This window comes from Coenobita brevimanus, unplaced genomic scaffold (genome assembly GCF_032717465.1).
Source record: "Coenobita brevimanus isolate Jiangsu-jjx unplaced genomic scaffold, ASM3271746v2 jjx.HiC_scaffold_2806, whole genome shotgun sequence".
NCBI classification, from domain to species: domain Eukaryota; kingdom Metazoa; phylum Arthropoda; class Malacostraca; order Decapoda; family Coenobitidae; genus Coenobita; species Coenobita brevimanus.
Window position 1 is genome coordinate 65,921 of NW_027643770.1, and position 13,813 is coordinate 79,733.

The following is a 13,813-nucleotide window of genomic DNA, read 5'->3' on the forward strand; positions in this document are numbered from 1 at the left end:
TGTCGTCCTGTCCCCTGCCATTTCACTGCCCTGCTCCCAGCTCACATCCCCCTCTCTCATATACCTCTCCACTCCATCCTTTCATCTCATCATTGGCCTCCCCCTCCCTCTCTCCCCCTCCACTTCACTCATATACACTCTCCTCGTCAGTCTCTCACTCTCCATCCTCTCCACATGGCCAAACCACCTCAGTGTGTTTCTCCTAACGCTTCCTATCACATCCACATCCACACCACAACGCTCCTTCACTTCCTCATTTGTCAGTCTGTCTCTCCATGTAACTCCACATGCTCCTCTCATTTCTTTTTTTTTTAATGCAAGGAAGAAGGAACCAAAGGCCAGGAGCAACCGTTCCTTCAAAGAAAAAAACAAAACAAAACAAAGGAGAGCCCAATTCAAGATCCGTTCATTTCGAGATGCCTGGACACACTGCGTGTGAAAAACTGGAGATCATTGGATGTAGGAAATACAGACAGAGGGAGACAGTTCCAGAGTTGACTTGTTGCATAAATGAAGGACTCCCTAAAGCATCCTGGTGAGATATACCACCTTCCCCTCCCTCTATAAAACAACGATAATAAAGACAAGGAAATTATAGTATATGTAAAGACAGCGAGGAAAACTATTTAGTATGTGTTTGTTTATGTAGATGCATTTCTGATGGATTGATAAGTCTATAGGAAGTTGTTACATAAGAAGATGGAGGGTGAGCGGTTCTTCACATCCCTATCTATCTATCTATCTATTGCCAGACGCCTTAATCCAGCAAAGAGTGGCCGCAAACAAATCGCCTCCATGTCGCCCTGTCCCCCGCCATTTCATTGCCCTGCTCCCAGCTCACACCCCCCCTCTCATTTACCTCTCAACTCCATCCCTCCACCTCATCCTCGGTCTTCCCCCTCCCTCTCCCTCCCTCCACTTCACCTACATACACCCTCTTAGTCAGTCTTTCATTCTCCATTCTCTCCACATGTCCAATATGGCTTAAAGATACAGTAATACACAACTCTGTACGGTAAGTGTTATGCACAGCTTTGTTTTACTGTTTACATAGAACTATTCCTACTTGTTTTTATATATTTGCTTTAGAATCCATTGTCATTATACAGTGAACTACGCTATGTTGTAGTTTCCTCTTTCTTGCTTTACTATCCTTATCCATCAGCATGTAGAATTAGATCTCGTAGTCATAGTCTACTCTGTAACAAAAAGCCTCGAAAGGATCATAGGGTCTGTTGCTGTTTGCTGTTCTTTGTATTCCTTTGTACTCCCTCTTAACACTATCTTGGAGGGCGCGGGCTATGGCATTATCCCCAGCTGACACCCCCCCCCCTCCTCTCCTCGGCTCTGTAAATGAGTAGCGTGTAATTTTTCCCACGTGCATGTCCGTCGTGTGTGTGTGTGTGTTGATATTCGCCCCGCACATGTAGGGGCACGGGCAAACAGAGAGCCCGTCAGGGAAATGGCGGAATCAAGCTCTCGATTCAGAGCAAAGCGGGAACAGCAGGCTGAAGGACGAGGGGAAGGCGGCAGGGGCAGGGGAAGGTGCGATGGTCAGTGGTGAAAAACGGCTGGGCAAAAAAAAGCACCTCAAGTCTGCCCATCAGAGTCCGAGATGTCGGTGTACTCGGAGTCGCGATCTATATCCTCGTACAACTCTAGCTCCCCCGAGTCCCTAAGGCGAGGTGGAACGCCTAATGGGGAGTCTTGAAGGACCCGGCTAAGAGCTAGAGTTATGCCGCGTTCGAGCCTGGCGGCGAGGAGCTCACGAGTACACGCAGCATCGTCGGACTCAGCAGAGGATGGCAGAACAAGGGCAGGTGAGGGGCTTGCAGGCGGCCGATCGGTGGCGGAAGTTGTGAGATCCACTCCCTCAGCAGCAGGTGGAGAAACAGGGGGGGAAGGGCCCTCGACGTCGCGGTGGTCGGGCGAAACGGGGACGGCAGCCCTTTCCCCCTCAGCTGCAGACGGCAAGGAGTGGATCTCAGCAACGGTGGTGATGGTGTCAAGCTCCATGGCCGTGATCGGTGCCGGGTCGGTAGGGGGAGAGACAGACGAGCCAGACGCCCCTGTCCAGGCACAGCCGTTTGCGCGGTGTGCAGCGGGGCCGAGGTGGAGGTGGCCGGGACTTGGGCTGAGCAGGAGGCCGCCGGGGACGACGATCTGGACGAGGGGCTGAATATGCGTCTCCGACAAAGCTCTGGGGGATGACAAGTCTTGGTAGCCCGTTCTCCTCAAAGATCTGAGGGAGGAGAACGTGCAACAGAGCCTTGTCACCCCCACAAAAAGCCTGTGCCGTAGCGACGCACATCGAGACCAGGAGATTAGTCTCCCCAGAACACCCAGGATCACGAGACTGGCGTCTCTGGGCCGTGGGGCGCCGCCGTGCATGGGCAGAGCCCTGCACAGCAGCACCTCCCGGCCCAGTGACATCCGTAGCCTCGGGACCCTTGGGTGACTGACGGAGCCGAAACTCCACAGCCTCACCCTCGCCAAGAGAGCGCCGAAAGTGTCGGGGGTTAGGTGCAACGATCCGGAGTCTGTGCACGAAAACATCAGCACCGGTGTCCCGGCGCTTGATGAAGCCGTACCCAGACTTCACGTTGAACCACACCACCGCACCTGTGATCTTCGTGACTCCCGGCGGCCTAGAACTACTGCTGGATGCCCCCCTCAACGGGTCGTAGGCGGTGGCAGTAGATCGCTGGTCGGGCATAGCTGGGAAGGTCTCACTAAGCCGGCAGTGATCCTCCTACGGCTGCTAGACCGGAACTGCATGTCCGTCGCTTATTTGTTTTTCCACATTAGCAGACGATTTCCACGGAGCGGCAACTCTGTCAGCCTGTCTGTCTCTCCACGTAGCTCCACATTCCTCTCAGATAACTTATTTCCACACCACTTTTCACACGAATAAAGATTGGTTAGGAGAAACACATTAAGGTGGTTTGGCCATGTGGAGAGGATGGAGAGAGTGAGACTGACGAGAAGTGTGTATGTGTGATGGACGGGCGGAGATGGAGGGCGAGGCCAAGGATGAGATGGAAGGATAGAGTGGAGAGGTATATGAGAGAGGGCGGTGTGAGCTGGGAGCAGGGCAGTGAACTGGTGGGGGACAGATCGACAAGGAGGCGATTAGGTTGTGGCCACCCCTTACGTAATTAAGGCGTGTGGCAATACTGTAGATTGATAGATGGTTCAACTGAAAGAACAGGCAGTATCAAAGAACTGATGAACAATATCCTGCCTCACCTTTGTTCATCTCGGCAAGATGGGCAAGCTGTTGAAACACTATCAACACTGAGAATAGACACACAGCTCGAGCGTCCTTCCCCTCTCACGGTTAGAGGGTGACTGACGGGATTCGAAGCTTCTCTAGGTCGAGATAAATTACTTGTTTTTATTATGCTGATTAATGTTTACCTTTAGTATTATTCCTATCTATATATCCATCTATAGTCAGACGCCTTCATTTGCGTAAGGAGTGGCCACAAACAAATCGTCTCTATGTCACCCTGTCCCCTGCCATGTCGCTACCCTCCCCCCAACTTACACCCCCCAGTTCATATACCTCTCTACTCCATCCCTCCATCTCTTCTTTGGTCTCCCCCTCCCTTTCCCCCCTCGATCTCACTCACATACACTCCTAGTTAGTCTCTCACCCTCCATACTCCCAAGTTACATCCCCCGCTCTCTCTTATAGGCCCTATCCTACAGCTCTCCTCCATTCCACCATCTCCTCCTCGGTCTCCGCCTCCCTCTCCACCCTCCACCTCATTCACGTACACTCTCCTAGTTAGTCTCTCACCCTCCATACTCCCAGCTTTCACCCCGTGTCTCATACCTCTCTCCTCCATCCCCCCATCTCTTCCTCGGTCTCCCCTTCCCTCTCCCTCCCTTCCACTTCGCTCACATACACTCTCCTAGTTAGTCTCTTGTCCTCCATACTCCCATCTTACATCCCACCTCTCTCATACACCTCTCTTCTCCATGCCTCCATTTCCTCCTCGGTCTCCCCCTCCCTCCCATTTCGCTCACATACACTCTCCTAGTTAGTCTCTCACCCTCCATACTCCCAACGCTAATTTAGTCGTCTGGGTTGATGATGTTCACCTGAAATACAATTTTATTTATCCTTTTTACTGGCATGCATCCCAACCCTGACCATGGTGGTGGTGGTGGTGGTGGTGGTGGTGGTGGTGGTAATAGCAATGGTGGTGGTGGTGGTGGTGGTGGTGGTAATAGCAATGGTGGTGGTGGTGGTAAGCCAGGAGACCGTTTACATCGCTGGGTAGTAACCATATAACCAACCCATACGTGTGTGACATAATTATTATAATGTCACAAAATGTAAGTTGGTCCAGTACACCAAGCTAAGGTTTACAATCAACGCCTTATCTGGAATATTGCTCACCCTTGTGGAATGGATGTGGGCAGGCTTCACTAAAACAACTGGACAAAATTCAGAACAAAGCTGCTGGAATTATTAATAACCTTACTATTACAAATGAACTACCTCCCTACAGGTGAGAAGGAATGTTGCCTCCCTTGCATTATTTTACAGATATTTCTATGGCAAATGCTCAGACGAAGTTGCGTCCATTGTGCCACCTCTCCATGCCTTCCCCTGTTCTACACGGGCATCTGGTAGCACTCATGACTGGAATGCCACACTGCCATACTGCAAAACTTCAGCCTATCAGAATCCTTTTATTCCCCGAACTGCATCTCTTTGCAGCTCGCTTCCCTAGAGTTGTGTCCCCCCAAATTCCACCTACAGTAAAGTTGTTCAAGTCCAACTGTTACAGATTTCCTATGAATGGGGGACACCTGTAATCTACCTATCTATCTATTGCCAGACGCCTCAATCCCGCAAGGGGTGGCCACAAACAAATAGCCTCCATGTCACCCTGTCCCCCTCCATTTCACTGCCCTGTTCCGAGCTCACATCCACCTCTCTCATATACCTCTCCACTCCATCCCTCCATCTCATCCTTGGTCTCTCTCATATACCTGTAATCTGGTGTATGGATTTGTTTGTTTGTTTTTTATTCATTTGTTTTTCCTTCCTCTCTTCTGTTATTTACAAAAAAGGTGATGACACTACAGGACTCAGAATTACAGCTAGGTTCAAGTTGCGGCAGCGAGCAATTCTAACCCATAGCTTTCCATCTCAGGTCCTACAGATTGTTCTCTCTCTCTCTCTCTCTCTCTCTCTCTAAGGTTTGGCCAGTAATTGTCTGATCGTGTGATTTTTGCTGTTGGCTAATGACGTGAAACCAGGGCTGGGACACGTGTTAATTACTCGGGTGTTTAGGCTTGTGTTGGGGGTGGTGGCAGTACGAAGAGCTGGTGGTGGTGGTGGTGGTGGTGGTGGTGGTGGTGGTGGTGGTGTGTGTGTGTGTGTGTGTGTGTGTGTAGTTGTAGAAGACAGTAAGTAAGTAATAAGGACTGGCACCAAGCCCAAGAGGACTATATGGCACTAAAACCGCTGCATAAAAATGACGGGTATGCTATGGTGGAATAAAGGTAGAGGGGAAGACGGGGAAGACACTAAATGTGAGGCAAGATGCGGGTCTGAGATAGGAAGCGCATGAGGTGTGTGATGGAAAACACAGGGGATTCACCAAGAAGATCGGCTAAGGTAGGGGCACGTCCAAGGGAGTAAAGGAACGGGAGAGTCCGTCTGCGCACGACGTGAAACGAAGGGCAGTCAAGCAAAAGATGGTGGACCGTGAGTAGGACCTGAAAACATTGACAGATCGGAGGAGTGCCTCCTGACATTAGAAAGCCATGTGTGATCCGCGTGTGGCCAAGGCGCAGACGGGCTAGGGCTGTTTCCCAACGCCTGTTGCAATGGGAGGACGACTGCCAGTGAGTGACAGTACGTTTGATGGCGCGGAGTTTGTTATCAGTTGTAGACGTCCATTTTGCTTGTCACCGCTGGCCAAGGAGACGGGTAACAATAGGGAAATAATCAGTTGCCGGGATAGGATGAGGTGTGACAGAGCAAGAGGTGACAACTGCACGTGTTAGGCAGTCAACCCTCTCACAACTCGGTATTCCAACATGGCTTGGGACCCAGCAGGAGACAGACTTCAATTTGGTGTTAATGCGGAACAGCCATTCCTGTATCTTCAGCACTAGCGGGTTGCTGGCAGGGATAGACTGAATACCATGTAGTGCACTAAGTGAATATGTGAAAATAACAAGTGTGTAACCTTGATCGGTATATAACACGAAGGGCCAGTAAAATGGCCAGCAATTCAGCAGTGAAAATACTTGCGACTGGTGGAAGGCGGATCTGATAGGTATGGTCTGGGAAAAGAGCAGCAAAACCCGAGCCCACAGAAGACTTAGAGCCGTCTGTGTACACTGGGGTCGCTGAGGAGTGACAATGCATATGGTCCATAAAAAGATGATAGAGTTCCTGTGGGGTGGAACAGGACTTTGGACAAGAGAGCAGGACATCACAGACAGTAGGGCGAGGAAGAAGCCAAGGCGGGAACATAGAATCTCGCAGAGGGAGATCTGAAATAGCAGGGAAAAAAGGGGATGGAAATAAATTGGAGACCCTACAAGGAAAAGATGAAGCTAACGAGGGCGGAAAAGGAGGGGAGAGGTGCGTAACAGAGGAAGGGAAACCTGCAGAAGAAGGTGAATGTGGTAACGGAGAGTCAGCTTGTCACGTCTGGAGGATAGAGTGGACATACCCGACTCGACATATAGGCTCGTAACCGGGGTGGAGCGAAAAGCACCCAACTGCCAGACGTAAACCATGATGGTGAATAGAATCTAGGCGCCGAAGGGAGGAAGATGAGGCAGATGCATAAACCTGACAGCCATAATCAGTCTTCGACAAAACTAAGACTGTATGGAGCCGGAGCACAGTTGTACGGTCTGCACCCCAGGACATATGGCTGAGAGTTTGTAATAACCGAAGTCTGAGGGAAGCAGAGGTCTTAAGGGAAGTGAGATGCGGGGACCAAGTCAGTCGAGAATCGAAGATATGGCCAAGGAAAGGGGCTGATAATCGGTATGGCAGGGGAGTACCATATAGTGTAAGAGGGGGTTGAGGGATTGAATGACGGCTAGTAAAAGTTATAGCACAGGATTTCGTGGGGGAGAATTTAAAGCCATGATCCGTGGCCCACCCTGCAGCGGCATCTATAGCTGATTGAAGTAGGGCTCGTAAGGCCTGGACATCCGCTCCAGCTGTGCTATTATTTCTTCAGCGAGAAAGGCAGTTATGTATCCCTTATAGCCTGTAATATATAGCCAGCATTTACTGTCCGCAATAGGTCAGGAGTTTTGTGCAATGTCACGCCACTGTATCTAAAAAAAAAAATCCTAAAAAAAAAATCAACTCGGATTGAACCACCGATGATAGCGAGCCCGAAAAGTTACCAGATATTTCTAGTAATATAATTATTTGGAATGATTTCAGTGCTGATCAGATGTACTGAGAGAGGAGATTATACTAGTTTTTCTATAACATAATGCTCAACCACGCTAGTATGCCCTTTTTTTGTCCAGAAGTTCAAATATACTAGCTCTTCCAGAATCAACAAGCATGCAAATACAACATATGGAAATACGAGTTGACGAGCGGTCCATTCAAAACACACATTCTCAAAGTTCATATTTTAACATATTTCCGCTTGATTACTGTACCTTAATGCTTCTGCAGTGTGTAATGATGTGGTAGGACATATATAAACGCTTCTGAGATGAGTTAAACGTGAGACTGAAATGATTAGGCTACAAATGAAGAGATTTTCTTGTCGTTCATTCATGTTTTCTCACCCTTTGTTTACGTTACGTTCCATTCATAATTATACTCGTTACGGCAATGTTTACGTTGTAGACCTTTAAATTCATTCATACAAAAGTTTGTACTTCATTCAAGAAAGAAGAAAGGGGAAAGAAAGATGAAAGGAGGAAGAAGAAATGACAAAGAAAGAAGAAACAAGAAAATAAAAGAAAGAAGAAATGAAATAAAGATGAAAGGAGAAAGAAAGAAATGGAAGAAATGAAGAAAATAATGAGAAAGAAAGTAGGAGAAAAAGTCATGGAAGAAAGGAGAAAAAGGAAATGGAAGGAGAAAAAGAAATGGAAGAAAGAATTGGAAGAAAGGAGAAAGAACGAAGAATTGAGACAAAGAAGAGAAAAGAAAGACGAAGGGGGAAAGAAGAAAAATGAGAAAATAGAAGAAAGGAGAAAGAGGAAATGGAGGAAAGAAAGGAGAAAGAATAAAACAGAAGAAAGTAGAAAGACGAAAATAGAAAATGAAAAAAGAAAGAAGAGGAAGGAGGAAGAGGAAGAGGAGAAAGAAGAAGAGGAGGAGGAGAAGGAGGCAGAGGAGGAAGGATGGGTAAGGACAAGAGAAAGAGGAAGAGGAGAAAGAATGAGGAAGAAGAGGTATAGGAAGAAGGGGAAGAGGAAGACGAAGGAGGGAAAGAGAAAAGGCACATGAAGAAGAGGGAATAGAGGAAGAGAAAGAGGAAGAATCCCAGCAAACACAAACAGAGCGGCCCTCCGTAGGCCAAACGTATGTCATACTGGCGGCCCAACGATGGCAATTTACATAGGGCCGCTGTCAGCCGTGCTCATAGGTTCTACGGAGGCCCGCTGACAGACGCCCAGCGCAGTCATTGCTACCATTAACTGCTTATAATATAAGCTAAAAAAATCTCTACCAAATGCTCATAAATTTACTATCATTGATAAGGATCACTCTGTGTGTCATTACAGTTCATATAAATTAATCCATCTAGGGAATAAATAAAATCCAAGATACTTACAATGACTTTTATTCTGAAATTAACTCATATAATCGCAAATGTTTGTTTAGTAGTGAAGAAAGTACTTCTAAAGAAAAGTATTCCAACTCATGCTTAATTCAAAATTACAGATCAGATGTAGCTATAGCTATTCCCTAGTTTAGATGAGAAATTTAGTTGTTTATCTCTTCAGTTTGAGGGTACTGCAGGTACTGTTTGGATTACTCTGTTCAATCTATACCCTCAAACTGAAAGGATTATTCAATGTCTAGTTTTTAACCTCAGCAAAACCACTAATATAAAAATAAAAACATTCCTCTTCATTTCTCAGAATATATACAAAGTATATCTTTGACTAGTAATTGTCAATAGCACCCGCACTCATTAAGTGTTGTCACATATAGCAATTGATTCTACTCCTATACTGAATATTTACATTACAGGTACCTGTATTAGTATGATTATCTCATCTCAAACTGCCATGAAATAGTGAGATTCAATTCTAACAAAGGCAATAACTTCAAGCAACTGTTAAAAAGAAAGTATACTAGTACTTAACAGGGTATACATTTCTATCTATCTATCTATTGCCAGACGCCTCAATCCTGTTTGGGGTGGCCACAAACAAATCGCCTCCAAGTCGCCCTGTCCCCCACCATTTCACTCCCCTGCTCCCAACTCATACCCCCCTCTCTCATATACCTCTCCACCCCATCTCTCCATCTCATCCTCGGCCTCCCCCTCCCTCTTTCCCCCTCCACCTCACTCACATACACTCTCTTCGTCAGTCTTTCACCCTCCATCCTCTCCACATGGCCAAACCACCTCAGTGTGTTCCTCATAACGCTTCCTATCACATACATTTCAAAGTGAAAAATAGTTTCAGTACAAAATTTCTTACATTTACAAGTAAAGTATGCTATGAACTTTATAAGGCCACTTTACAGTATGTGCTTCAGTTTCCCTGAATTTATAAAGCTGAAAACTATGTAAGAAATAAGATTGTTAAAATGACCGTGCACCTCCGACCAACTACAAAGATACAAAATTATAAATGAAAGACTGACGAAGAGAGTGTATGTGAGTGAGGTGGAGGGGGGAAGAGGGAGAGGGAGGCCGAGGATGAGATGGAGGGATGGGGTGGAGAGGTATATGAGAGAGGGGGGTGTGAGTTGGGAGCAGGGCAGTGAAATGGCGGGGGACAGGGCGACTTGGAGGCGATTTGTTTGTGGCCACCCCAAACGGGATTGAGGCGTCTGGCGATAGATAGATAGGTAGATAGATAGATAAATGACTTCATATATGTACATCAAAATTTTTGAAACCTAGTCAAGTATTCACTGTACGAAATTGCCAGTAAATGTTTTACGGTATATCATAAACTTGATAAAACTGTGTTAGAAATGAGGCAGAAAAAAATTGACTTTCCACAGACTTAATTTACATATATAATGACTGCATGCAATGTGCTCCGATATATCATATTTAGAACATTAGCATATCAAGAACTAATAACTATTTATAAACATTTTCAATAGAGATGGTGAAAATAGTTTAGGTACTCAGCTGTAGTCTACAGTGCTTTATATGAAGTACAACACTAAGATAAAGTAATACATTATTTTAAAAAATATATATATATTTTTCAGTAAAGGAAATGTGTTCCTGTATCATTAACCATAAAAAGCTGTGTTACCAATGAGGTATATTAGTCAGGTAGCGGTAGTATGTATGTACTTATGTGGTATGAGAAAACGATAATGTGCCAGTAAACTTCTAGGGGGATAAGTTACCTTAATAATGCAAATGGATGGAACTCTCAAGAGGCAGATGTAAAGCAATTAGGCATTTGGATATAGTTTAAGGGGTGAAGGACAAAAAAAATCTTGCATGTCTACATGGTATCACTGTCCTGTGGCTGGGTGCCTCTTATTTCTCTCTGGCGACGCCCTCCATCTCTGTCCCTGGCTGTACGAAACCACTCCTTCATTACTTTCTCTATTGAGGCTGATGTTGCAATCCTGTGTTCTGGATTCTTACGCACACTTTCTGTAAAAATAAATGCTACTTTGAGTTCATTGAACTAATATAAAAATTAAGAATGCAGATCCATATGAGGTGGAATGGGAGTGAATCAAATTTTACAAAATGGAATAAAAATCATTATCATCATCATCTGGACATCAAGTTAAACCCTTAGCTCAGAGATAATCTCAAAGCTTCAGCCCAAGTTTTCCTTGGTCATACTCTTGTTCTGCTTCCATCAGCATTCATACCTTCACACCAGAATCCTCAGGCATTCTCTCCACATGTCCAAACCACCTCAACCTACCCCTACAAAAGACCATAGCACTGCTAAAAAAAGTAAGTTGTTGGCAACATTCATTGAAGGCCCTCCAGAACTAGGCATTATTCTGACTGGAAAACTAGGCAGTATTCTTAAGGAGCAACTGATTAATAAGAAGTATGGTACTGAAAAAGCTGCGCAGTGGTGTTGTTGCCAACATTGTCATATGAGAGTGACACATGGACAATGAGTTAAGCTAATTTGTCAGAGATTTAGTCCACTGAGTTGAGCTACATTGGAGTGATCACAGTCAAGAGAAGGATTGATAATGTAACTAAGTGAACAATGTGAAACATCTGGAATGGTGGAGCAAGGCATGGAATGAACTGTGGTGTAATGGAATGGATTAAAAGGAACACACTGAACTGATTTGGATATATGCAATTTCAAAGGGGAAACCATGTGTGGTTCAGAAGAGAGTGGTGCAGTACTGGTATATCACTGAGAGAAAAGGTGGGAACAGACAAATGGTTGAAAGAATAAGAGAAAAGTGCAAGGATAACGTATCCTAGAAATATTTCTGCCATGGCCATTCCCTGGTGGGGGATTCCCAAGAGGGAACGAGGCATCAGAGATGACGCCTTTGATCAGGGGTTCTCAACGTGGGCAATATGGCCACTTTGGGGGCCATGGAAAATTTGTAGGGGGGCCACAGGACAAAATTAGACAAATGGGGAGGCCACAAGGGGTTGAGAAACCCTGACTTGGATGAAGGCTGTTACCAAGCGAGCATATCTTAACTACTTACTAATTATTGTGTCCTTCAGCTTCAGGCTGCAAAAGCGGTGTTCTGCTCCTTTACCGCACCAATTTGTACTGCATGGCTAAGGAGTTTGTCACAGTGTGACGTAGAATACGCCTCACCGTGTCCTGAAGACCTGCTCCGCCTATTACACTAAGTCTTGCAATCTGAAAGGGTAATTACAGAGTCATTATCTTTTGCAAAATATCCCCCCAAAAAACATTATAAATTATTTACTCTACCCTAAATATAAGGCTTTAAAACCACTGCCCCCCAATTAAGTCCCTGTAAAGAAATATCTATCTATCTATGGTCCATCACCATATCCCATACAGGGTGGCCATGACACCTTGAGCAGTAGCTTTTCTGTGGTTGCCTTTTACGACACGCAAGGAGCAAGAAGGTTTATTCTTAATCCCATGATCCAAGGAAATAGAAACTGAGATATAGAACAAGAAAGTGGTCAGTCTGTGCTGAGTCTTCGTGTAACTGTGACAGAGTTCCTTGCCTGACTGTGATGAGGAGGTCACTCACCAAGCTTATGGAAACAATACACTCATGTTAGTGAAATACACATTATTAGTAGTAGTATCAATGTTATGCACTGCCTATGAGTGTCCAAACTTGCTCTGAAATATCAATGCAAACATCATTCACACAACTTACAACTTTTTTTCTTGTTCAGGATCCACAAGTTTTGATTCCAGGGCACCCATATCCACAATTTCATTTAGAGAGAAGTGGACTCCCTCAAGTCCCTCTTGATCCTGCTCTTTAAGTGAATTATGTCTCAAGAGTGTGTCCAGCTTTGCAGAAAGGGAATGAAGTATAGTACATAGCTCCTCCAGTACCATGAAGATCCTTGCATCATGGGCTGTAATTACAAAATGCATGTCACTGACCTACATACAACCCTAATATTGTATAGCAAGCCCTCTAAGGTTACAGCCTTGAAACTTACAGTGGATATTGAAACAGGATGATGAAATGAGGAGTAAGCAAACACTATCTATCTATCTATCCTATTGCCCAATGCCATGATCCCCAAGGGGGGTGGCCGCGAGTAAATTGCCTCCTGGCTGACCTGTCCCCCACCAGCCAACAGCCATCCTCCCACTCAATAGACACACACATTTAAACATAAGTAAACAGCCAAAACAAATGGTGTGTTAGAGCAAGTGTGCAGTGAGAGACTTCAAAAGAGCACGGTCCATTTTAACAGCAATAGAACACAGTGTTGCAACACTGCACTGAAGAAAGAGTGAAGAGACTCGGTAAGAGAAGAGAGTTGATGAGACAAACGACTTTGGCTTCCACCCTGGAAGCCATCCCACATTTTAGAACTGCTCAATTTCAGGTGCAGTATCTCATTGGTTCACACATTCTTAAGAGGAAGGTTTTACAGTGCTGACTGTACTGTTTGGAATTTTGCTTAACTGTAATTATATACACTTGCTCTGAAAAATATCAGTGCAGGGTGTGATTGATGACTACAGAAAAGATACCTTCATCTTGAGACATGTCAGGAGGGTTAGTTAATATGTGGGTGTTTTATTTCAGATATTTGTGTATTACAAAAATGTTGAATGGGAAGGACTAAATAAATGTCCATGCATAATGCTGGCAATTCATCAAGTGTAAAGGGCTGCCAACATGTGGCTGAAACAACTGACACATCCCAATACATATCATCACTGGTCTCAAACTGTACTGGTATGCACTGATATTTTCTGGAACTAATGCACAGTACTGTAAACTTATGCAGCAGTAAGAATGCAATAAAATTCAGTGGTGTATAAAAAAGGAAATTACCATAAAGACAATAGAGTATACTGTCTTACCTCTTAACGATATATGCTCAGATTGTAACTGAGACACTGACCCATCCAGACTTGATCTCGATGCGGTGTTGATGGGGCTTGGTGATGATGGCTTAGGTGGAAC